Source organism: Salmo salar, chromosome ssa19, assembly GCF_905237065.1.
Source record: "Salmo salar chromosome ssa19, Ssal_v3.1, whole genome shotgun sequence".
In the NCBI taxonomy this organism is placed as follows: domain Eukaryota; kingdom Metazoa; phylum Chordata; class Actinopteri; order Salmoniformes; family Salmonidae; genus Salmo; species Salmo salar.
The window spans coordinates 68,662,151-68,688,583 of NC_059460.1; the positions used below are offsets into that span (position 1 = coordinate 68,662,151).

At 41.9% G+C, this 26,433-nt stretch overlaps 1 protein-coding gene across 3 annotated transcripts in view; it reads left to right on the top strand.

The window, feature by feature from the left end:
* Positions 1–26,433, top strand: part of LOC106579432 (cadherin-23) — a 706,260-nt gene that overhangs the window by 206,593 nt on the left and 473,234 nt on the right. The window lies entirely within an intron of this gene.

Consider the following 26,433-nt stretch of genomic DNA (forward strand, 5'->3'; position numbering starts at 1 on the left):
ACTGGGTAGGATTAGTAACCAGATTAAATCGGGTACATTTTTTTTATCCAGACGTGCAAATGCTGCCCCCTAGCCCTAACAGGTTAAATAAAGTCCACCTGTGTGCAAACTTAGTGTCACATGATCTGTCACATGATCTCAGTATATATACACCTGTTCTGAAAGGCCACAGAGTCTTCAACACCACTACATCGTAGGGGCACCACCAAGCAAGCGACACCATGAAGACCAAGGAGCTCTCCAAACAGGTCAGGGACAAAGTTGTGGAGAAGTACATATTAGGGTTGAGTTATAAAACAAAATATCTGAAACTTTGAACATCCCACGGATCACCATTAAATCCGTTATTAAAAAATGGAAAGAATATGGCACCACAACAAACCTGCCAAGAGAGGCCGCCCACCAAAACACGGACCAGGCAAGGAGGGCATTAATCAAACAAAGAGGCCTAAGATAATCCTGAAGGAGCTGCAAAGCTCCACAGCGGAGATTGGAGTCTATTTCCATAGAACCAATTTAAACCAAACACTCCACAGAGCTGGGCATTACGGAAGTGTCCAGAAAAAAAGGCATTACTTAAAGAAAAGAATAAGTAAACACGTTTGGAGACTACCCAAACATATGGAAGAAGGTACTCTGGTCAGATAAGACTAAAATTGAGCTTCTTGGCCTTCAAGAAAAACGCTATGTCTGGCGCAAACCCAACACCTCTCATCACCCCGAGAACAACATCTCCACAGTGAAGCATGGTGGTGGCAGCATCATGCTCTGGGGATGTTTTTCATCGGCAGGGGCTGAGAAACTGTTGTCGTGTCTTTGGCTATGCCGGATTAAGTGATATGACATGCTATTCTATAAAATCCTTTCTCTGTAATTAATATTACCTGATTGAGCTAATGATGTAAATGTAATTAACTAGAAAGTCGGGGCACCATGAAAGAGTGTTTATAGAGCTGTTATCTTCTGAATAAACTTTTAAAGACCTAGTAATATTTTACATCAATAGCAGTCAAAATTAATCATCACCTTATTTCAGTCTCATCTGAAAGTTGTAAATTCTTGGTTATCTTCACGAACCCTGGCTAACAAGTTGAATCAGCAATATAAAATTGGGTTTAATTATTTATTTACTAAATACCTAACTAATCACACAGAATCACATATACACCGAATGGATCATACATTGATTACAAATTATGTCATAAAGGAAAATGTCCCTAGCGGACGGAACAGATATGACGGCTGGTTACACAAAGGGGGGGGGGGGGTTGGGTTTGAGTGAAAGAGCGGGAAGACTGAGGAACAAAGGGAGAAGCTATGCTATCGTGAATACAGTATCTTATGCATTCTAAATTACCGCCCTGAAAAAGGAGAATGCAATAAATATTTACTCTGAGCTGCGTTTCGGTAGGTTGGTCGTAGATGCTGGCCGTGTTGCCCAACTGAGATCTTCCTTGTTCCTTTAATTTAAGAGTGTCTCTGGTGGTAAACTGGGTACTTGACAGTGTCGTGTTGTTTGTTAGAAGAGATCTTTGTCCGTCCTTTCCTAGCCCACGTTTACAGCGGCCACTGCTAACTCAACGGCTAGGAGGAATCACTTCTGTAGTGAATAAGAGTTCAAAGTTCATACCATTCGCAAATAAAGCTCACGCTGAGGTTGGCTTAGTTCTGTAGTTGACATCCTTCTGACATCGGACCGTCGCCCTAATGTACCCGGAACAGCTAATTATCTGAATCCTTCTGACATCGGACCGTCGCCCTAATGTACCCGGAACAGCAAGTTTTTTTCCCTTTTAACGCAGAGTCTGCAGGCCTCGCGTACTCGGAACAGGAGGTTACATTTTCGTCAAGGGCTTATATAGTGGAGGGAGAGAAGGGTGTGTTTCATAGTTTATAACCAATGTCTTTTCACAGGGGCGGGCCAATGATTGAGCAGAGCTCTAACCCAAGTCTCATTTGGAAGCTAAGATTACATTTCATCTTTTTACAAATAGTTTCATATTTAAACATTTCAATTGTACAACAATTCCATGTGAATCTGATAACTAGAATGTGTAGACTTTGCCAGATACAGTTTATGTCGTCCTGTCATCAGTCATAATGTCTTAGATGACAACCGAACTGACATCATATTCATTAAGTACCAACGCATATTCTCCACTGGTTGGATTACCGAAATATGGTTCCTTTTCCCCCACCGTTTGATGTTCCCAGACTCTCTATGTTTAACAAAGGCTATTCAAGAGTCCTTCAGTAGAGTCAAGAGAGAGAGTGAGAGGGAGAAAGGTATTTATGGGGGGGTCATAAACCTTACCCACAGGCCAACGTCATGGCACTGGTCTGAATTTAAGGAATGATGGATGGCGCCAAATACAGGGAAATTCTTGAGGGAAACCTGTTTCAGTCTTCCAGAGATTCGAGACTGGGATGGAGGTTCACCTTCCAGCAGGACAATGACCCTAAGCATACTGCTAAAGCAACACTCAAGTGGTTTAAGGGGAAACATTTAAATGTCTTGGAATGGCCTAGTCAAAGCCCAGACCTCAATCCAATTGAGAATCTGTGGTATGTCTTAAATATTGCTGTACACCAGCGGAACCCTTCCAACTTGAAGGAACTGGAGCAGTTTTGCCTTGAAGAATGGGCAAAAATCCCAGTGGCTAGATCTGCCAAGCTTCCAGAGACATACCCCAAGAGACTTGCAGCTGTAATTGCTGTAAAAGGTGGCTCTACAGAGTATTTACTTTTGGGGGGTGAATAGTTATGCACGCTGAAGTTTTATTATTTGATGTTTGTTTCACAATAAAAAATATTTGTATTATACAAACCCCCCCCCAAAAAATCTATTTTAATTCCAGGTTGTAAGGCAGCAAAATAGGAAAAATGCCAAGGGGGTGAGTTCTTTCGCAAGGGGGTGAGTTCTTTCGCTTCCGCTCCACGAGTTTCTGGTCTAATGTTAATTTCGTTACCAAGGCTTTTTATGCACTCTCATCAAAAGGGGATTGTTCCATCAGTCTGACCTCATTCGGGGCGTGGCAAATGACTATGAACAGTTGATTGGAGATAGATTCTCTTATCCCTCCTAAAATCACATTCCTATCTTAAACATACTTTCATCATTATTCATATTATATGCAACAACAAAAAATTGTATGGTTGAGAGAGATGGTGCAAAAGGTATGGAAAATAAGTCCGGCAGCCCAATTGATTGGCAAATGAAATGCAAATTAAGAAATTATGTGACTAATCTAAATAAAAATAAACTATACTATGAAACAAATAAATTATATAAAGATTGATAGTAACAAGCTTTGAGGCACCTTAAATACAATTTTAGGGAAAAAAGCCAACTCGGCTCCATCATTCATTGAATTGGATGGCTCATTTATGGCTCAAAACCCTACTTTAACTACTTTAATTACTTTTTAATTGACAAGATAAGCAAACGTATCTAATTGACAAGATAAGAAATGACATGCCAGCAACAAACACTGACACTACACATCCAAGTATATCTAACCAAATTATGAAAGAAAATAATTATACTTTTGAATTCCATAAAGTCAGTGTCGAAGTGGTGAAAAAATGTATTGTTGTCTATCAACAATGACAAGTCACCGGGGTCTGAATATCTGGATGGAAAATTACTGAGGATAATAGCGGACGATATTGCCACTCCTATTTCCCACATCTTCAATTTAAGCCTACTAGAAAGTGTGTGCCCTCAGGCCTGGAGGGAAGCTAAAGTCATTCCGCTACCCAAGAGTAGTAAAGCCCCCTTTACTGGCTCAAATAGCCGACCAATCAGCCTGTTACCAACCCTTAGTAAACTTCTGAAAAAAAATGGTGTTTTACCAGATACAACACAATTTCACAGTAATCATATTGACAAAGGAATTTCAGCATGCTTATAGGGAAGGACACTCAACAAGAACAGCACTTACACAAATGACTGATGATTGGCTGAGAGAAATTGATGATAAAATGATTGTGGGGGCTGTCTTATTAGAATTCAGTGCAGCTTTTGACATTATCGATCATAGTCTGCTGCTGGAAAAACGGATGTGTTGTGACTTTACACCCCCTGCTATAATGTGGATGAAGTTACTTGTCTAACATAGCACAGAGGGTGTTCTTTAATGGAAGCCTTTCCAACATAATCCAGGTAGAAGCAGGAATCACACGAGATGGCGCCGACGGATATGGTGGCTTCGATTTGAGTCCTTAGGAAACTATGCAGTATTTTGTTTTTTTATGTATTATTTCTTAAGTATTTTTACATACAGCCCGGGAAGAACTATTGGATATAGGAGTGACGTCAACTTACCAACATTACGACCAGGAATACGACTTTCTCGAAGCGGATCCTTTGTTTGGACCACCACCCAGGACAATGGATCTAATCCCAGAAGCCGACCCAAGACAATGACGCAGCGGAAGGGGCAGACAAAGCGGCCTCCTGGTCACGCTCCGTAGATGTGCACATCACCCACCGCTCCCGAGTATACTACTTGCCAATGTCCAGTCTCGACAACAAGGTAGACAAAATTCCAGAAAGTTATCAGAGATTGTAACATTCTCTGCTTCACGGAAGCATGGCTCTCTCGGGATATGTTGTCAGAATCGGTTCAGCCACCGGGCTTCTCCATGCCTCGCGCCGACAGAGATAAACACCTCTCTGGGAAGAGGAAGGGCGTGGTTGTATGCTTCATGATTAACGACTCATGGTGTAATCATAACAACACACATGAACTCAAGTCCTTCTGCTCACCCCGACCTAGAATTCCTTACAATCAAATGCCGGCCATATTACCTTCCAAGTGAATTCTCATCAGTTGTCGTCACAGTAGTGCACATTCCCCTTCAAGCAGACACCAAGATGACCCTCAATAAACTTCACTGGACTCTATGTAAACTGGAAACCATATATCCTGAGGCTGAATTTATTGTAGCTGGGGATATTGAAAAAGCAAATTTGAGAACAAGGCTACCTAAATTCTATCGGCATGTTGATTGCACTATGCAAGGGGGTAATACAGTGGCTTGCGAAAGTATTCACCCCCCTTGCCATTTTTCCTATTTTGTTGCCTTACAACCTGGAATACATTTTTTTTTTGGGGGGGGGGTGGTTGTATCATTTGATTTACACAACATGCAAAGCTTTTAGAAATGTTTGCAAATGTATAAATAAATAAAACACTAATAAATGTAGATAAGTATTCAGACCCATTATTCACTACTTTGTTGAAGCACCTTTGGCAGCGATTACAGCCTCAAGTCTTCTTGGGTATGACGCTACATACTTGGCACACCTGTATTTTGGGAGTTTCTCCCATTCATCTCTGCAGATCCTCTCAAGGTATGTCAGGTTGGATGGAGAGCGTCGCTGCACAGCTAATTTTAGAGATGTTCGATCGGGTTCACAACTGGGCTCTGGCTGGGCCACTCAAGGACATCATAGACTTGTCCTGAAGCCACTTCTGTGTTGTCTTAGCTGTGTGCTTATGGTCGCTGTACTGTTTGAAGGTGAATCCACACCCCAGTCTGAGTTCCTGAGCAGGTCAACGACCCTAAGTACACGGCCAAGACAATGCAGGAGTGGCTTCGGGACAAATCTCTGAATGTCCTTGAATGGCACAGCCAGAGTCCGGACTTGAATCCGATCAAACATTTCTGGAGAGACCTGAAAATAGCTGTGCAGAAACGCTCCCCATCCGACCTGACAGAGCTTGAGAGGATCTGCAGAGAAGAATGGGAGAAACTCCCCAAATACAGGTGTGCTAAGCTTGTAGCGGTCATACCCAAGAAGACTCGAGGCTGTAATTGCTGACAAGGTTGCTTCAACAAAGTACTGAGTAAAGAAAGGGTCTTTGTAAATGTGTAAATGTGATATTTCATTTGTTTGTTTTAGAAATTCACAAAAATGTCCTAAAACCTGTTTTTCCTTACTCGTTTTTCACAAATAGACAGGTATTTACCTTTTCATGATAGCAAGACCTTATCTAACTGTCTATTGAAATTTGTTGTAGTAAGTTCCTTTTTTTTCTTTAGGGATATGAATACTGAGTATGTCCACTTCACCGTCAGAACATTTTATTGGTAAACTACACGGTAATGTAAAAGTTGGATTGCAAAAAAATACAATACGTAATATGGTACACTTATGATAGTTTGTAATCCAGAAAGGTTAGAGAAATTATCTAGATCCTCTCTGAGGCTGTGCAGGGATCCAGATTGTGGATTTAAGAGGAAACTTGAGTCGTCAGCATACAATGACACTTTTGTTTTTAAGGCCTGGATTTCTAGCCCCTGTATAATATTGTTGGAGCTAACATTGTGATGACCATAATAAATAGATATGCCGACAGTAGACAATCTTGTTTTACGCCTCTTGACAGTTTAATTAATACTTTCTCAGAAGTAGCCTTTATATATTATGTTACACCTGGTGTTACTATGCATAACTTTAGCCAATTGTATAAGAGATTCTCCTAAATAAAAATTGTCCAGGCATTTATATATAAATTCTAGTTGTACTTTATCTAAAGCCTTTTCAAAATCTGATATAAATACCAGACCTGGTTTCCTAGATTTTTCATATCGCTCTATTGGTTCAAGAACTTTTAGGCACAGACACATGCATACACACACACGATAACATATGCACTATACACACACGTACACATGGATTTTGTACTATAGATATGTGGTAGTGTTGGAGTAGGAGCCTGAGGGCACACAGTCTGAATGTATTGTAATGTTTTTGAAATTGGCAGCAGCTTATGGGGATCCATAATAAATACAAATACAAATATTATCTCCAATGTATCATCCATTTAAAAAACATGTCTGGTCAGGATGAATAATTTCTGACAACACCTTTTTAATTCTATGTGCTATGCATTTTGCCAATATTTTTGCATCACAACACTGAAGTTTCAGGGGACTCCAGTTATTTTTAGATAGATTGGGTCCTGTTTCAGTAATAGTGAAATCAAACCTTGCTGAATACCTGAAATTTTACAATTTTTAGGAGTGGTTAAAACATGCTAATAGTGGATCTTTGAGTAAATCAAAAAAGGTTTCAGTTACCTCAACTGGTATGCCATCCAGCCCTGGTCTAAAGGCTTTAATTGCAATTTGGCCTTCACACAAGTCATTCTGTACAGCTGTTACTTTTACACTAGTATTAGGGAAAAAATCCTTACAGTTAACTTCAGTTAGTGGAAATGGAGGAGACAGAAAATAGAATCTATTAAAGTACATTGCTTCCTATTTCAAAATATAATTTGGTGAATCGTGGATGACAGTCATTTGTAACAAGTTTCTGTAAATTATTTTTGTTAACATTTCTATGTTGAATATTCAAAAATAATTGGCGCATTTTTCACCATTTTCCATCCAATTCTCTTTATTTGTATAATACACTGAACAAAAATATAAACACAACATGGAAAGTGTTGGTCCCATGTTTCATGAACTGAAATAACATATCCCAGAAATGTTCCATACGCACAAAATAGTATTTATCAAAAATGTTGTGTACAAATGTGTTTATATCCCTGTTAATGAGCATTTCTCATTTATCAAGATAATCCATCCACCTAACAGATGTGGTATATCGGGATGCTGATTGAACAGCATGATCATTACACAGGTGCACCTTGTGTTGGGGACAATAAAAAGCAGCTCTAAAATGTGCAGTTTTGTCAAACAACACAATGCCACAGATGTCTCAAGTTTTGAGGGAGCGTGCAATTTTTTTTATTTTATTTTTTTTCACCTTTATTTAACCAGGTAGGCAATTGCGACCTGGCCAAGATAAAGCAAAGCAGTTCGACAATGTACAAAAACACAGTGTTACACATGGAGTAAAACAACATACAATCAATGATACAGTAGAAAAAAATAACACTATATACAATGTGAGCAAATTATGTGAAATAAGGGGGGTAAAGGCAAAAAAGGCCATGGTGGCAAAGTAAATAAAGTATAGCAAGTAAAACACTGGAATGGTAGATTTGTTATTTGAAGAAAGTTCAAAGTTAAAATATAAATAATATGGTGCAAAGGAGCAAAATAAATAAAATAAATAAATACAGTAGGGGAAGAGGTAGTAGTTTGGGCTAAATTATAGATGGGCTATGTACAGGTGCAGTGATCTGGGAGCTGCTCTGATAGCTGGTGCTTAAAGCTAGTGAGGGAGATAAGTGTTTCCAGTTTCAGAGATTTTTGTAGTTCGTTCAGTCATTGGCAGCAGAGAACTGGAAGGAGAGACGACCAAAGGAGGAGTTGGCTTTAGGGTTGACCAGAGAGATATACCTGCTGGAGCGCGTGCTACAGGTGGGTGCTGCTATGGTGACCAGTGAGCGGAGATAAGGGGGGACTTTACCTAGCAAGGTCTTGTAGATGACCTGGAGCCAATGTGTTTGGCAACGATTATGAAGCGAAGGCCAGCCAACGAGAGCGTACAGGTCGCAGTGGTGGGTAGTATATGGGGCTTTGGTGACAAAACGGATGGCACTATGATAGACTGCATCCAGCTTGTTGAGTAGGGTATTGGAGGCTATTTTGTAAATGACATCGCCGAAGTCGAGGATTGGTAGGATGGTCAGTTTTACGAGGGTATGTTTGGCAGCATGAGTGAAGGATGCTTTGTTGCGAAATAGGAAGCCAATTCTAGATTTAACTTTGGATTGGAGATGATTGATGTGAGTCTGGAAGGAGAGTTTACAGTCTAACCAGACACCTAGGTATTTGTAGTTGTCCACAAATTCTAAGTCAGAACCGTCCAGAGAAGTGATGCTGGACAGGCGGGCAGGTGCAGGCAGCGATCGTTTGAAGAGCATGCATTTAGTTTTACTTGTGTTTAGGAGCAGTTGGAGACCACGGAAGGAGAGTTGTATGGCATTGAAGCTCGTCTGGAGGGTTGTTAACACAGTGTCCAAAGAAGGGCCAGAAGTATACAGAATGGTGTCTGCGTAGAGGTGGATCAGAGATTCACCAGCAGCAAGAGCGACATCATTGATGTATACAGAGAAAAGAGTTGGCCCAAGAATTGAACCCTGTGGTACCCCCATAGAGACTGCCAATTGGCATGACGACTGCAGGAATGTCCACCAGAGCTGTTACCTGAGAATTTAATGTTAATTTATCTATCATAACCCACATCCAGTGCCATTATGAGAACTTGGCAGTATGTCCAACCGGCCTCACAACGCCAACCACATGTAAGGCATCATGTGGGCGAGCGATTTGCTGATGTCAAGGTTGTGAGAAGAGTGCCCCATGGTGGTGGTGGGGTTATGGGCAGGCATAAACTACGGACAACGAACACCATTGCATTTAATCAATGGTAATTTGAATGCACAGAGATACCGTGGCAAGATCCTGAGGCCCATTGTTGTTCCATTCATACGCTGCCATAACCTCATGTTTCAGCATTATAATGCATGGCCCCATGTTGCAAGGATGTCCCAGTTCTTCTATGGCCTGCATACTCACCAGACGTCACCCATTGAGCATGTTTGGAATGCTCTGGATCAACGTGTATTACCACATGTTCCAGTTCTCGCCAATATCCAGAAACTGCACAGCCATTGAAAAGGAGTGGGCCAACATTCCACAGGCTACAATCAACAGCCTTATCAACTCCATGCGAAGGAGATTTGCCTCATGCAGTGCGACACATGGTGTTCACACCAGATATTGATTGGTGGATATTTTTCTTTAGGTATATGTAACCAACAGATGATACCAATCTGTATTCCCAGTCATATGATATTCAGAGATTAGGGCCTAATTTATTTATTTCAAATGACTGATTTCCTTATATGAACTGTAAGTTAGTAAAATCTTTGAAATTGTTGCATGTGGTAGTTATATATTTTTTCAGTACATATTATACTTGATCATTTCCGACTTGCTGATGTTACACATTTGCTAAGAAGTTACAAATGGGAGACCTGGCACATAGTAACAAGTGTCATGAAAAGTAACTAGCCAACTCCAGTCATGTGCTAATGTTTTATGGTAAAGGTTATGTTTAGGTGGCTGGTAGTAACATTATAGCTTTCTGTTTAGTAGCCATATCTATGATTAAAAAGAGAAGAGGTTTTACAATTGAGATACAATAGATCTCCGATTCGATAACCTTTTCTATTTTTTGTCATATATTTGGCTACCTGTAGTTGTTTAGCTAACTTAGCTAGGTAGACTAACTAGCTACCTAAGTTAGAAAACATAAATCTTTTTAACACAATAGTATGCTAGCCAGCAATATGCAGTATGGGTTTCAGTTGATAAACTAAAGTTAGCCAGCTAGCTAGGTGGCTTGCAGGAAAAATTACTTTGCTAGCCACCATATTTGTCATCTGCCCTATTGGTGTTAGCATTGACTGTAGCTGAGCTTCAAGCTAGATACCACTCTTTGTTTCAAATCCTCTTCATTATATTCTGGTTGAAACATGTCAAATCAAAATCAAATCAAATTTTATTTGTCACATACACATGGTTAGCAGGTGTTAACGCAAGGGTAGCGAAATGCTTGTGCTTCTAGTTCCGACAGTGCAGTAATATCTAACAAGTAATCTAACAATTACCCAACAACTACCTAATACACACAAATCTAAATGTATGGTTGAATGTAAATCTGTAAATCTGAATGTAAATCTCACCTTCAAATTCACAGATAGAGCGATGGATACAAAATTACAATTTTAACCATATTCAGAGGCTTAAACAGTGTTTGTTTAAAATAAAATTGTTTACCAACAATTGAGTTGAACAAGTAAATGTTTGGGGTTCTGATGGGGGATGACAATTGGTCTTATAAGTTCATGAGGCATTTACTATATAATTTATATTCTTGAAGAATCAATGGGTGTGTGTAAATAATAAAACATGTAAACTTGTTTTTAAATATGAAGCAATCACAGATTGACCATTTAAATCAGAACCACATGTGGGCAGGCCACATTTGCCGAGTACTGTAATTCTCTCCACTTTCAAAGAAAGAAGCAGCACCGACCGGGTCAGTTCTTAGTTTAACATTTACCCACACTGTCGCAGTATACCATTGAAAACCATTGAAGACTACATGCAGAAAAGTTGTGCTATTTGTATTTGAGAAATATGACTGGTCATTCATTCAAGCACCACTATGCTCCCGCAAATGACACATTTCCGAGCACTTGAGCAGTACAGAAGTTGATACTTTCACACAGCACACGCAAGCTGTCCTGAGCAAAAATAAGCACCCATCCATTGGTGGAAAAAGTACTAAATTGTCATACTTAGGTAAAATTAAAGATAGTGAAACTGATTTTCAAGTAAAAGTCTAAAAGTATTTGGTTTTAAAAATAAAGTATCAAAAGTAGAAATCCTTTCAAATTTCTTATATTAAGCAAACCAGATGGCACAATTTTTTATTTTCTTATTGATGGATAGCCAGGGGCACACTCCAACACTCAGACATAATTTAAAAACAAAACATTTGTGTTTAGTGAGTCTGCCAGATCAGATGCAGTAGGGATGACCAGGGATGTTGTCTTGATAAGTGTGTGAATATGACAATTTTACTGTCCAAATGTAACAAGTACCTTTGGGTGTCAGGGAAAATGTATGGAGTAAAAAGTACATTATTTTCTTTCAGAATGTAGTGAAGTAAAAGTTGCCAAAAATATAAATAGTCAAGTAAAGAACAGATACCCCAAAGTCGAATCCGCAAGCCGACAAGGTGAAGAATCGGACGATGTGCCCTTGAGCAAAGCACTTAACACTAATAGCTCCATTTAACCCCAATAAGCACCCATCAAGCCCTCAACTGGCAGCTTTATTAAATAGTACCTGCAAAACACCAGTCTCAACGTCAACAGTGAAGAGGTGACTCAGGGATGCTGGCCTTCTAGGCAGAGGTCCTCTGTCCAATGTCTGTGTTCTTTTTCCCCATCTTAATCTTTTATTTTTAATGGCCAGTCTGAGATATGGCTTTTTCTTTGCAACTCTGCCTAGAAGGCCAGCATTCCTGAGTTGCCTCTTCACTGTTGACGTTGAGACTGGTGTTTTGCGGTTACTATTTAATGAAGCTGCCAGTTGAGGACTTGCGAGGCGTCTGTTTCTCAAACTAAACACTCTAATATACTTGTCCTTTTGCTCAATTGTGCACCGGGGCCTCCCACTCCTCGTTCTATTCTGGTTATAGCTAGTTTGCATTGTTCTGTGAAGGGAGTAGTACAAAGCATTGTACGAGATCTGCAGTTTCTTGGCAATTTCTCACATGGAATAGCCTTCAATTCTCAGAACAAGAATAGACTAACGAGTTTCAGAAGAAAGTTATTTGTTTCTGGCCATTTTGAGCCTGTAATCGAACCCACAAATGCTGATGCTCCAGATACTCAACTAGTCTAAAGAAGGCCAGTTTTATTGCTTCTTTAATCAGAACAACAGTTTTCAGCTGTGCTAACATAATTGCAAAAGGGTTTTCCAATGATCAATTCGCCTTTTAAAATGATAAACTTGGATTATCTAACACAACGTGCAATTGGAACACAGGAGTGATGGTTGCTGATAATGAGTCTCTGTACGCCTATGTAGATATTCAATAAAAATAAAATAATCTGCCGTTTACAGCTACAATAGTCATTTACAACATTAACAATGTCTATACTGTATTTCTGAACAATTTGATGTTATTTTAATGGACAAAAAATGTGCTTTTCTTTCAAAAACAAGGACATTTCTAAGTGACCCCACACTTTTGAACGGTAGTGTACGTTATATAGGTATGCACGTCAACTTTGACATCGGTTTTGCACATCGGGGTGTTAAACGAGACATCAGCTAATACCGATGTCGGCATTTTTAGCTAATATCCGCCGATTCCGATATGCTCACCAATATATCGTGCATCACTAATGCCAAGCTATAGGCCCTGAATGACCCAAATGCATAAAAAAAACGACACCATATCCAGGCCAGTGAGAAAAATAGTTAGCATTGGACCTTGACATAGCTTACGAATAGGAACCAGAGCTTTATCTGACCAGGTCATAAGATCAGAAAAAACTCCAGGCCCCAAAAAGACATGTATACATTTTGCCACACCACTTTTGAACCTGTGGTGCCCCCAGTGCTTTAAATACTATAACTTATAAATGTCTCAAGAGCATAGCGTAACTGTCTTACCTTATCATAACCCCAAAGATAAGGTTGCATTGCTCCATTGTTTATAACAGGAGCATTAACCATGTATAGCTTCAAAATATGTTCAAAAGCTGTCAACTACCTTGTCCATTTCCCATCCGAGTAGGTTTATGTATTAGGTTAGGCCAAATGTAGGGTTAAGGAGCGGTTTCACGGACACAGATGACACCTAGTCCTGGACAATAAATAATTTGACTGGAGATTGTCCATTGATCTTGCTTTTTAGTCCAGGACTAGGCTGAATCTGTGTCTGGGAAAATCTCACCATAATGTTTAAATGAGTGGAATGGGATGATGTTTACATTATCAACCTCATTAATGGGATAAACCTACTCTAAAAGTATGTATTAAGAAAAGGTTTGAATCCTAATCAACCCATCCACTGTGAGTACATCTGTTTTTGAAGGACAGTATATCAATAAATCTACAGTAATCTAGCAGTAGTCAAGCTGCTTATGCTGAAAAGCCTTGTTAGTGCATAGGTCAAACTACATTTACATTTTAGTCATTTAGTAGACGCTCTTATCCAGAGCGACTTACAGTAGTGAATGCATACATTTCATTAAAAAAAATTATTTGATTTATTTATTTTTTCCCCGTACTGGCCCCCCGTGGGAATCAAACCCACAACCCTGATGTTGCAAACACCATGCTCTACCAACTGAGCTACAGGGAAGGCTAGCTTTGGAATTTGCAAGTGAGAGTGGACATCTTAGGTGCAGTAGTTCAAACTTAAAATAAAGGCAAGCTGCCTGGCTCTCTAGCCAAGGAGAGGAAACAATGAAAAAGAAAGCCTTGCGGATGTCATTAATTTATTGGGAGAGGCTAGCTAGACGGAAGACGGAGCACTACAGTAACACGCAAACTGACCATTCAACCCAACCTTTAAATCGATTGCAATGCATTTCCAAAATACCCAATGCTTTAATTCTAGACTCCACTAAGCAAAGAAAACAACTAAGAAATTGTCTAAAACCAAGAAATATATGGAATCCCGATAACCCCTCTAAACCCCCCCCCGTCTCTTTCTTTCCTTGTTCTTTTCTCTTTAGCAGACACTTGTGGAGAATATTCCATTAGTCTCATAAAGACAGGATGGAACCCACTCTCACTTCATTTAACATCTCTTTCTCATTATCTCACTCCTCTCCTTCCCTCACTCTGGCCGTCAGCTCAGAGATACAATAAGAGAGTGGAGGGAGGAGGAAAATAAAATAGAAAATTAAAATGTAAAACGTAAGATAATTGAAAATTGGATGCAGGCAATTTAGCTGCAGTGTGAATGTGAATGGCCCGCTTCCTCCTTTTTCCTTTCGCTCTCTACTGCTTCCTCCTCTCGCCTCCACTTTTTCCCTATTTGATTTATTTAGCTGCTGCTCCTGATTGGTCGACCTCTCTTAGACGGTTGGGCTGGCTGAGACACAGGTTCAGATTTGAGGATGCAGATACTCTAAGTGTCTGTATTACCAGAGACACGCGCACATACACGCACACACACACACACACACACACACACACACACACACACACACAGTCTTTTACAACTTACCTTGTTTGTTTATTATTTGTTTGTTTATTATTCTTGTCCCCACAAGTATAGTTAAACACATCCACACACACATGCACGAAGGCACACACACACACACACACATGCATACTGTACATACACACACTCCAACCAATCTTCTTACAGAGGGTAAGTAATTTCTTATTAATTTTGACAATTTATGGTGACAGCCCTCCGGATGAAGGACATTTAGACACAATTTAATAACATGCTGAATTATTGATCAGCTCATTTCAGAGGTGAAATATAGCTAATTGTCTCGCTTCAGTGATTAATGGAAGGGTTCCTGTTGTAGCTGCATCTGTTTCAGGATCTCAGGCAGAAACTAGAGGGTGAGACTCTTACAGTAATTCTTCCTAATCAGTACTGTACCTGTATCTCATCTGCCAGTACAAAACAAGTACATCACCTCTTATTAGCTCTTGTAACCTCTTATAACCTTGAATAGCCTAGTATAACTAGTACCTCAGCAGCGACCATTTAGCGCTAACAGCCTAACCAGTGTCTTTTTTGTATTACTATGCTATTGGCACACTGTTAGGGATTGCCATGAATTTGACAGTAATTTACAGGCAGCTAAAAGGCAAGTAAGTTACTGTAGTTCATATTGGAATACACCTACAGTTATCTAAATGTGACGTTCGTCATTAGGAGTTGACCAAGGCGCAGCATGAGTTGGGTTCATCATATTTATTTATTTACATGTGAACCAGCAAAAACAATAAACAATACAACGAACGAAAAGCTAGGTGTGCAAACACATGCAACACAAAGACAAGATCCCACAAATGAAGGTGGGAAAAAGGGCTGCCTAAGTATGATTCCCAATCAGAGATAACAATAGACAGCTGCCTCTGATTGGAAACCATACTAGGCCAATCAAAGAAAAAAAACAACAACATAGAAATATAACACATAGAATGCCCACCCCATGTCACACCCTGACCTAACCAAACAGAGAAAAACGTCTCTCTCAGGTCAGGGCGTGACAGTAACCGCACCTTTGGGGGGGGGGGGGTCCGGTTGGGCATCTACTCATGGTGGCGGCTCCGGTTCGGGGCGTAGCCCCCACTCCGCCCGCTGATCCCTCCGCGCTTTTCCGTTGCCGCGGAACCGGACCGTAGATCATCGCCGGAGGCTCTGTATGGCGGGCCGCCGCTGGAGGCTCTGGGCTGCCGCTGGAGGCTCTGGGCTGCAGGCCGCCGCTGGAGACTCCGGGCTGCGGACTGCCGCTGAAGACTCCGGGCTGCGGACCACTGCTGAAGACTCCGGACTGCGGACCGCCGCTGGAGGTTCCGGACTGCGGGCCGTCTCAGGAGATTCCGGACTGCGGGCCGTCTCAGGAGGTTCCGGACTGTGGGCCGTCTCAGGAGGTTCCGGACTGGGGACCGTCGCTGCAGGCTCCATGCCATGGATCATCACTGCAGGCTCCGCACCATGGATCACCACTGGAGGCTTTGTGCCATGGATCATCACTGGAGGCTCCGGGCCATGGATCATCCCTACAGGCTCCGGGCCATGGATCATCCCTACAGGCTTCTTGCCATGGATTATCACTGGAGGCTCCGGGCCATGGATTATCACTGGAGGCTTCATGCCATGGATCATCACTACAGGCTCCGGGCCATAGATCATCACAGGAGGCTTCGTGCCATGGATCATCACTGGAGGCTTCGGACCATGGATCATCACTGGAGGCTGCTTACGTGGAGCCGGAACAGGTCTCACCGGACTAGGGAACGTCACTGGAAGCTCTGGACTGGGATGGCGCACTGGAGGCCTGATGCATGGGGCTGGCACAGGTGGCACCAGACTGGTGACACGCACCTCAGGGCGAGTGCGAGGAGCAGGAACAGGACATACTAGGCTGGATATACTCACTGGAGGCCTGGTACGTGGGGCAGGCACAGAGCGCACCGGCCTGTGAATGCGCACTGGCGACACAGTGTGCATCACCGCATAACACGGTGCTTGCTCAGTCACTCGCTCCCCACGGTAAGCATGAGGAGTTGGCTCAGGTCTCCAACCTGACTCTGCCAATCTCCCCGCGTGCTTCCCTCGTTGCCGTGCTCTCGCTGCCTCCACCTGTTCCCATGGGAGGCGCTTTTCTCCTGCCCCTAATTGCTCCAAAGCCCTGGATATACTCCTCCTCATCTCCTCAATAGACCAGGATTGGACCTTGACATAGCTTACGAATAGGACCCAGAGCTTTATCTGACCAGGTCAAAAGATCAGGAAAAACTCCAGGCTCCAAAAAGACATGGGTGTCTTCCCAGGTCCATTTCTCCGGACCACGCTGCTTGGTCTCTTGGTGGTGGGATCTTCTGTGATGATCGTCGCAAGGAGTAGACCAAGGTGCAGCGTGGTACGTGTTCATATTTCTATTTTATTAAACTCAGAACACGAAATCAAAAAAACAAACAAAGAAAAAACAAACGTCATGTTCTGCAGGCTAACTGAGCTGTACAAAAAACAAGATCCCACACTGAAGGAGGGAAAAAGGGCTGCCTAAGTATGATTCCCAATCAGAGACAACGATAGACAGCTGCCTCTGATTAGGAACCATACTCGGCCAATCAAAGGAAAAAAACAACATAGAAATAAAACACATAGACTGCCCACCCCACACCCTGACCTAACAAAATAGAGAAATAAACCGTCTCTCTCAGGTCAGGGCGTGACACTAAATACAATATCAAAACAAGTACTGTGTAATGACACAGTACACTACCATATAATTGACTATATTATACTGTAAAAAGTTAGTGAAATTCATTGAGTGGATTGAGGTTTGTATTTCACTGTAATTAAATTACTGTTATGGAATTGGTTCATGCTGGTTGACTGCTAGGTAATGTGTTTACACATTACAGCATATCAATGAATAGTTGGTATTTTATATCACTACCACTTCTAGAGGCCTTAAAAGGATTCCAAACTGGCAGCGACTTCAGTGCAACACAGACCAAAAGGACATAGCAAAATGCTCAACCATAGTTTTAAGACTTTCTGCTACTCCAATCTGTCCCCTACATTTTAAATTGATAGGGCACTATTACCACGAGTTAAATTGTTACAGCACTCTCAGTAACGGGTGCAACAAATAAAGCCTCTAACAAGACACCTCTCAAAATATGTTACTGACCCAGAAACAACAATACCATGCACTCACTAATGGTCAAAAGATTTTTGGAGCTCACAAATACGGTATGATACTGTATTCCGTGGGATGGAATTACAGTACCATTCAAAACAACTATGGATTTCCACACCCACAAATTTTCCCCACAATGCACGACAACCTCCATTATGCTGCAGTAAAACGTTTCACATTATTTTACTTTTGAAAATATCCAGCATTGCCATGTAAATTCCAGTTTTTCGTTGGTGTATTTCTAAGCCAAATTCATCAAGAAACAAAGCATACAGCTTAACCTTTGTTGCATACAGCATTTGACCTTAGTTAACAATAAAGGCTCCAACCATTTCCATTTAGCTTGACCCTTACTTTACCCTCACCTTTACAATCCCTGTCTTTCTTTTATCGCAGTTCCTTCCTTCAAACCCAATAATAGCTTCAGCAGTGAGACAAAGTGTAGATCTGGAAGGAACGAGGGAGTGAGAAAATGAAAGAAGAGAGTGGAGTGTGAGAGAACTGGCACAATCACAGCCCCGCTGGCCGAAAAGCAGAGGGCAGTTGAGAGCAGGAGAATAGGAGGAGGCGGCGAGATGGGGGAGAGGCGATGCCCCTTAGTCAACATAGGTGTAATCATGGCTCCATTGTGGCGAGCAGTTGGACCTCAGTACCTCTGTACAGGCGCCCAGCGGAACACCCCTGTCCACAGCCCCTTCAGTCCCTTTGTACACCTCACATCCAGACACCACCTGTGCAAATTACACCTTTTTAACATTCTGCACATGCATAAAAGAACAGGACATCAAATGAGAGGGTGACTGCAACTTGACGTTTGTATATTTTGAGATTCTTCAAAGTAGCCACCCTTTGCCGTGATGACAGCTTTGCACACTCTTAGCATTCTCTCAAACAGCTTTATGAGATAGTCACCTGGAATGCATTTCAATTAACAGGTGTGCCTTGTTAAAAGGTCATTTGTGGAATTTCATTCCTTCTTAATGTGTTTCAGCTAATCAGTTGTGTTGTCTCAAATTAGGGTTGGTATACAGAAGATAGCCCTATTTGGTAAAAAATCAAGTCCATATTATGGCAAGAACAGCTCAAATAGGCAAAGATAAATGACAGTCCATCATTACTTTAAGACATGAAGGTCAGTCAATCCGGAAAATCTCAAGAACTTCAACTGCAGTCGCAAAAACCATCATGTGAAATTGGCTCTCATGAGGACCGCCACTGGAAAGGAAGAACCAGAGTTACCTCTGCTGCAGAGGATAAGTTCATTAGAGTTACCAGCCTCAGAAACTGCAGCCCAAATAAATGCGTCACTGAGTTCAAGTAACAGACACATCTCAACATCAACTGTTCAGAGGAGACTGCATGAATCAGGCTTTCATGGTTGAATTGCTGCAAAGAAACCACTATTAAAGGACACCAATAATAATAAGAAACTTGCTTGGGCCAAGAAACACGAGCAAAGGACATTAAACTGGTGGAAATCTGTCCTTTCATCTAATGAATCCAAATTTTTGATTTTTAGTTCCAACCGAGGTGTCTTTGTGAGACGCAGAGTAGTTGAACGGATGATATCTGCATGTATGGTTCCCACCATGATGCATGGAGTAGGAGTTGTGATGGTGTGGGGGTGCTTTGCTGGTGACACTGTCTGATTTATTTAGATATTAAGGCATACTTAACCAGCATGGCTACCACAGCATTCTGCAGTGATACGCCATCCCATCTAGTTTGTGCTTAGTAGGACTATAATTTGTTTTTCAACAGGACAATGACCCATCACACCTCCAGGCTGTGTAAGGGCTATTTGACCAAGAAGGAGAGTGATGGAGTGCTGCATCAGATGACCTGGTCTCCACAATCCCGTGACTTCAACCAAATTGAGATGGTTTGGGATGAGTCTGACCACAGAGTGAAGGAAAAGCAGCCAACAAGTGCTCAGCATACGTGGGAACTCCTTCAAGAATGTTGGAAAATAATTCCACGTGAAGCTGGTTGAGAGAATGCCAAAAGTGTGCAAAGCTGTGATCAACGCGAAGGGTGGCTACTTTGAAGAATCTCAAACATAAAATATATTTTGATTTGTTGAAAAAAAAAATTGTGTTATTTCATAGTTTTGATGTCTTCACTATTATTCTACAATGTAGAAAACAGTAAAAATAAAGAAAAAACCTTTGAATGAGTAGGTGTGTCCAAACTTTTGACTGGCACTGTAAAACAGAGAACAATTTGTACAAACTGGCTGTTTTTTCCTTCAGCCCCAAACAAAACTAAAGGTATAACCATGATGATACATAAGAAACTCAAAATCACCATCCTTGGTACAGGCAAAGCAAGGCAGAATCCCTTGCCTTAAATGTATCCATAATGGAAAGAAAACTGCCTTTATTAATGTGAATGCTCGAAATTCCTAGGTTTTTTTCTTCTTCTTTGAACAGCATATTGTTAGAATTAACTGAATTCCATCTGCTTATTGGGACAGACATGAATGCCATTCTGCGGGACAAATCTAAAAAGACCAACTACAATCCACAGGCAATCTCATGACCCTAAGGCAAAAAGTAGTACATTTTCTATTCAAACAGGCATAAAGCATTCTCCCGAATCGATTTTGTACTATTATCTACTCTATTTTCTTTAATCAAGAAAATTGACATATGAGCCTATCATCATGCTTATTACTGCCATATAAACATTTCAGAATCTCCTAAATGAGCCACAAGATGGTGCTTTAATGTTTCCTTACTACAAAGTCATACTTTCTGTGAACTATTTCAAACAGAATTTAAAGAATTCATAATGATTTACAAAAGTTCAGTCGATGATCCTCGGATTTTATGCGATTAAAGGTTTTATTAAAAACTGCATTTCCGTCGGGAATCAATAAATCACAAATAAAGAATTGGATAAGTTGTTAAACGATGTTAGAGCATTCTCTACTCAATTTTTTTCAGACCAGGTAGTGACTATTGTCTTCAAAGTCAAGACAGAACTAAATCTATTGATCAGACAGAGAGCAGAATTTGCTCTCCGTTGAGTTAGACTCAACCATTACTTACATGGTAATAAACCCAGTAGTCTGCTGACTAACAAGCTTCGCAGTAATGATCAATTAGTGGATCTTGCAACTATTGAATCTGAATCAGGTGAATTACTATCAGAACCCAAATTAATCAACCAAATATTTTTCAGTTTCTATAAAGAATTGTACACTTCTGATTGTGACTCCACAACAAGCCAGATCGAGTCCTTATTTAAAGGTATAAGAACTCCTCTTCTCTCAACTGAGGAAGCCGGCTTGCTTGGAGACCAAATCTCTCTCCATTTACTCAAAAGGGCATTGGATAACAAGAATAAAGGCAAATCACCTGGATGGGATGGTATTCCTCCTGAAGTCTATTTAAAATGTTGGAATCAATTAGGTCCACTGTTGCTCAAAATGATTAATACAGCTGTTCACAAAGGTTCATTTGGGAGAGATGTGAACACAGCACTAATTTCGCTTTTATAAAAAAATGTAAGGATGCCAGACAGTGTTCTCATTATCACCCCACTCTTTGATGTACACATATATTAAACTGTTTTCCAGAATGTTGTCGTCTCATCTCGGGACTTGCTTATCCAAATTGATCCACACGGACCAAAGCGGGTTTGTTAAAAAGTCTTTATCCTCAGATAACCTCCGTTCACTATTACATATCTTAGGTGCTTCATCAGAAACAACAGCTCATTGGGTTGTATTATCTCTCGAGGCATAAAAAGCTTTTGATAGACTAGAATGGTGATATCTCTGGTCTGTCTTGAAACATACAATGCATTCAGAAAAAGTATTCATACCCCTCGACTTTTCCACATTTTGTTACGTTACAGCCTTATTCTAAAATGGATTAAATAATTTTTTCCCCTCATCCAGCTACACGCAATACCCCATAATAACAAAGCAAAAACAGGTTTTTAGAAATGTTAGCAAATTTGACATGCAGTTGACAGTGCATGTCAGAGCAAAAACCAAGCCATGAGGTCGAAGGAATTGTCTGTAGAGCTCTGAGACAGGATTGTGTCGAGGCACAGATCTGCGGAAGAGTACCAAAAATGTCTGCAGCATTAAAGGTCCCCAAGAACACAGTGGCCTCCATCATTCCTAAATGGAAGAAGTTTGGAACCACCAAGATTATGTACAGTATGTGTGCCATTCAGAGCGTGAATGGGCAACACAAAATATTTAAATGAATAGGGTATGGTAGTAGGTGCCAGGTGCACTGGTTTGAGTGTGTCAATAACTGCAATGCTGCTGTGTTTTTAACTCTCAACAGTTTCCAGTGTGTATCAAGAAAGGTCCACCACCCAAAGGACATCCAGCCAATTTAACACAACTGTGGGAAGCATTGCAGTCAACATGGGCCAGTATCCCTGTGGAACACTTTTGAAACCTTTTAGAGTCAATGCCCCGACGAATTGACGCTGTTCTAATGTTTTGTACACTCAGTGTGTGTGTGTGTGCAAATATATAAAATAAAGGGAACACTTAAACAACACATCCTAGATCTGAATGAAAGAAATTATCTTCTTAACTACTTTTTTCTTTACATAGTTGAATGTGCTGACAACAAAATCACACAAAAATAATCAATGGAAATCCAATTCATCAACCCATGGAGGTCTGGATTTGGAGTCACACTCAAAATTAAAGTGGAAAACCACACTACAGGCTGATCCAACTTTGATGTAATGTCCTTAAAACAAGTCAAAATGAGGCTCAGTAGTGTGTGTGGCCTCCACGTGCCTGTATGACCTCCGTGCAACGCCTGGGCATGCTCCTGATGAGGTGGCGGATGGTCTTCTGAGGGATCTCCTCCCAGACCTGGACTAAAGCATCCGCCAACTCCTGGACAGTCTGTGGTGCAACGTGGTGTTGGTGGATGGAGCGAGACATGATGTCCCAGATGTGCTCAATTGGATTCAGGTCTGGGGAACGGCGGGCCAGTCCATAGCATCAATGCCTTCCTCTTGCAGAAACTGCTGACACACTCCAGCCACATGAGGTCTAGCATTGTCTTGCATTAGGAGGAACCCAGGGCCAACCGCACCAGCATATGGTCTCACAAGGGGTCTGATGATCTCATCTTGGTACCTAATGGCAGTCAGGCTACCTCTGGCGAGCACATGGAGGGCTGTGCGGCCCCCAAAGAAATGCCACCCCACACCATGACTGACCCACAGCCAAACCGGTCATGCTGGAGGATGTTGCAGGCAGCAGAACGTTCTCCACGGCGTCTCCATACTCTGTCACGTCTTTCACGTGCTCAGTGTGAACCTGCTTTCATCTGTGAAGAGTACAGGGCGCCAGTGGCGAATTTGCCAATCTTGGTGTTCTCTGGCAAATGCCAAACGTCCTGCACGGTGTTGGGCTGTAAGCACAACCCCCACCTGTGGACGTCGGGCCCTCATACCACCCTCATGGAGTCTGTTTCTGACCGTTTGAGCAGACACATGCACAATTGTGGCCTGCTGGAGGTCATTTTGGAGGGCTCTGGCAGTGCTCCTCCTTGCACAAAGGCGGAGGTAGCGGTCCTGCTGCTGGGTTGTTGCCCTCCTACGGCCTCCTCCACGTCTCCTGATGTACTGGCCGGTCTCCTGGTAGCGCCTCCATGCTCTAGACACTACGCTGACAGACACAGCAAACCTTCTTTCCACAGCTCGCATTGATGTGCCATCCTGGATGAGCTGCACTACCTGAGCCACTTGTGTGGGTTGTAGACTCCGTCTCATGCTACCACTAGAGTGAAAGCACCGCCAGCATTCAAAAGTGACCAAAACATCAGCCAGGAAGCATAGGAACTGAGAAGTGGTCTGTGGTCCCCACCTACAGAACCACTCCTTTATTGGGGGTGTCTTGCTAATTGCCTATAATTTCCACCTGTTGTCTATTCCATTTGCACAACAGCATGTGAAATGTATTGTCAATCAGTGTTGCTTCCTAAGTGGACAGTTTGATTTCACAGAAGTGTGATTGACTTGGAGTTACATTGTGTTGTTTAAGTGTTCCCTTTATTTTTTTGAGCAGTGTATATATATATATATAATTTACACTGAGCATACAGCCCTTCCTTTTGCCCTCAGAACAGTCTCAAGTCATCGTAGCATGGACTCTACAAGGTGTTGTAAGCGTTCCGCAGGGATGCTGGCCCATGTTGATTCTAATGCTTCCCACAGTTGTGTCAAGTTGGCTGGATTTCCTAAAGTTATTCAGCCAGACAGCTCCCACTCCCAATGGACTCTCCACCATCCTCCCTAGACTAGAATGGAGACATGGAGTCTCCAGAATTCCCGACCTCTCTATAAGTGGGTGGGGAGAAAGTAGTCTTTTGCTGCTACATCTAGAGGTCTCGTAGAGGGGGAGGCTGGTGGAAGAGAGGGGGGCTTATGGCCCTATTACACATTATAGAGCAGCCATTCCAGTTAAAAGAGAAATGGAAGCCCCTTTTGTATTACAGATTTCTCATGGCTATTAGAGGCATGGATTTTTTTCTCTCTCTTACGTAAGTACTTCCACACAACTTAGCTGGTCAATTGTGCTCAGCTCTGCACTACTGAACTATTCACTGTGCCACTCCCAGCTCTGAAACTACATGGTGACTGATGTGTGTGCGGCTATTTACTGAGCCGCAGCGGCAGTTGTGTTAATGAGACATTGTTTATAGGCTGCTGTGTGGAGAGAGATAGAGACAGACTGTCAGGCTTTAGGAAGAGAAAAGGATATCCCCATATCTCGTACACACTCCACACTCCCTAAACAGTCACTTGCACTCCACAAATAGGAATGATCACACTCTCTCAAATATATCTAAACACTCCATACAAGTACTCTGCACACATTTGGGACACTCACAGTGGCCATGCCGAAATGTGGCTTGCCTACTACTTACTTCAGCTGCATAATGTGTAATGACAAAGCAAAAATATGTTGATGTGTTAGGGGATCTGTAAGATATGGCCATTTCTTGTATTTGCATTGTGAAGGTGTTTTATGGGATCACTGTTCATGGATTGATTCTCCCTGTGTGGAGGGTGGATTTACTAAATCATGATTGATTGATCCTGCGGATTCGATGCCCAATGACATCCAAAAACGTCCTCCCTTTCAGAGTAGGAGTTTATCCCCCCACTACCACCATTCATATTTTTCTCCCCCTTATTTATTTCTCTCTACCTCTTCCTCTCTCTCTCACACATCTCTGTCTTTATATATATATATCTTTCCATCCCTCTCTCAATAGGTGACAGGCACCTTAATCCAGTTAGACAGATGTGTCATCAGCACTACTGATGCATGCCTGTCTTCCTGCAAGAGGACAGGAGGGAGGGATGTAGGACTTGGAGAGGGAGTACGCACATTGGTGTGTGTGTGTGTGTGTGTGTGTGTGTGTGTGTGTGTGTGTGTGTGTGTGTGTGTGTGTGTGTGTGTGTGTGTGTGTGTGTAAATGAGAGAAATAGAGAGAGTTTAGGAGTAGGAAAGAGAGAGAGAGAGAGAGAGAGATAGTGAGACGCTGGCCAGGTAAGGTGGAGTGATAGGCAGTGATGTCAGAGGATGTAGACAAAGGCAGCCAGTCAGCTTCTTTTACCGGTGTTATGCTGTTGTGTTCCCTGGGCAATGAACCTTGTCCTCACAGCACACCCAAATGACCACTGATAGTGTGTGTGCGTGCATGTGTGTTGTTGGGTTTCCTGGACAATGGACCTTGGCCTCCCAGCATACCCCTGTAGTACAACTGATATGGGCTGAGTAGCATACACAGAATCACACAGAAACAAACACCCTCTCGTGGGAGGTGCAACACAGCAGACAGACAAAGAAAGCCACATAGCCACATATATATGGAGGGGTGGTCACATATACCCCTCTCCCCTATGTGGTCACTATCTACTGCTCCTGACCAGGAACCTATGTGTGTGTGTGTGCTTGTGTGGGTTTCTTTGTTTCTATTGTATTTGGGAGTTTGGATATATTTGCCTATGTTTCAGTGTAAGATACAATTCCAATTAATGAACACGTTTTACAAGTTTGCTGACAAACTCCTATGCATCGACAGGGGAGTGTGTGTGTATTCCTACAGTGGCTGGCTTTTCAGACTGACCATGAACAAAGCACACAAGAACCTTCAGCATTCTAAACTGCTCCTCTGCCCAGAGCCCATCTTTAGTTTATTTATTTAACCTTTATTTAACTAGGCAAGTCAGTTAAGAACAAATTCTTATTTACAATGACGGCCTAACCTGGACGATGCTGGGTCAATTGTGCGCCGCCCTATGAGACTCCCAATCACGGCCGGTTGTGATACAGCCTGGAATCGAACCAGGGTCTGTAATGATGCCTCTAGCACTGAGATGCTGTGCCTTAGACCGCTAAGTCACTTGGGAGCCCACTAAACAATCTTATTTGTGTATTGTACATACAATAGGAATACTATTTGGTTAGGTATACCTGTGTATCCTGAACTTGCCTCTCTGACTCTGG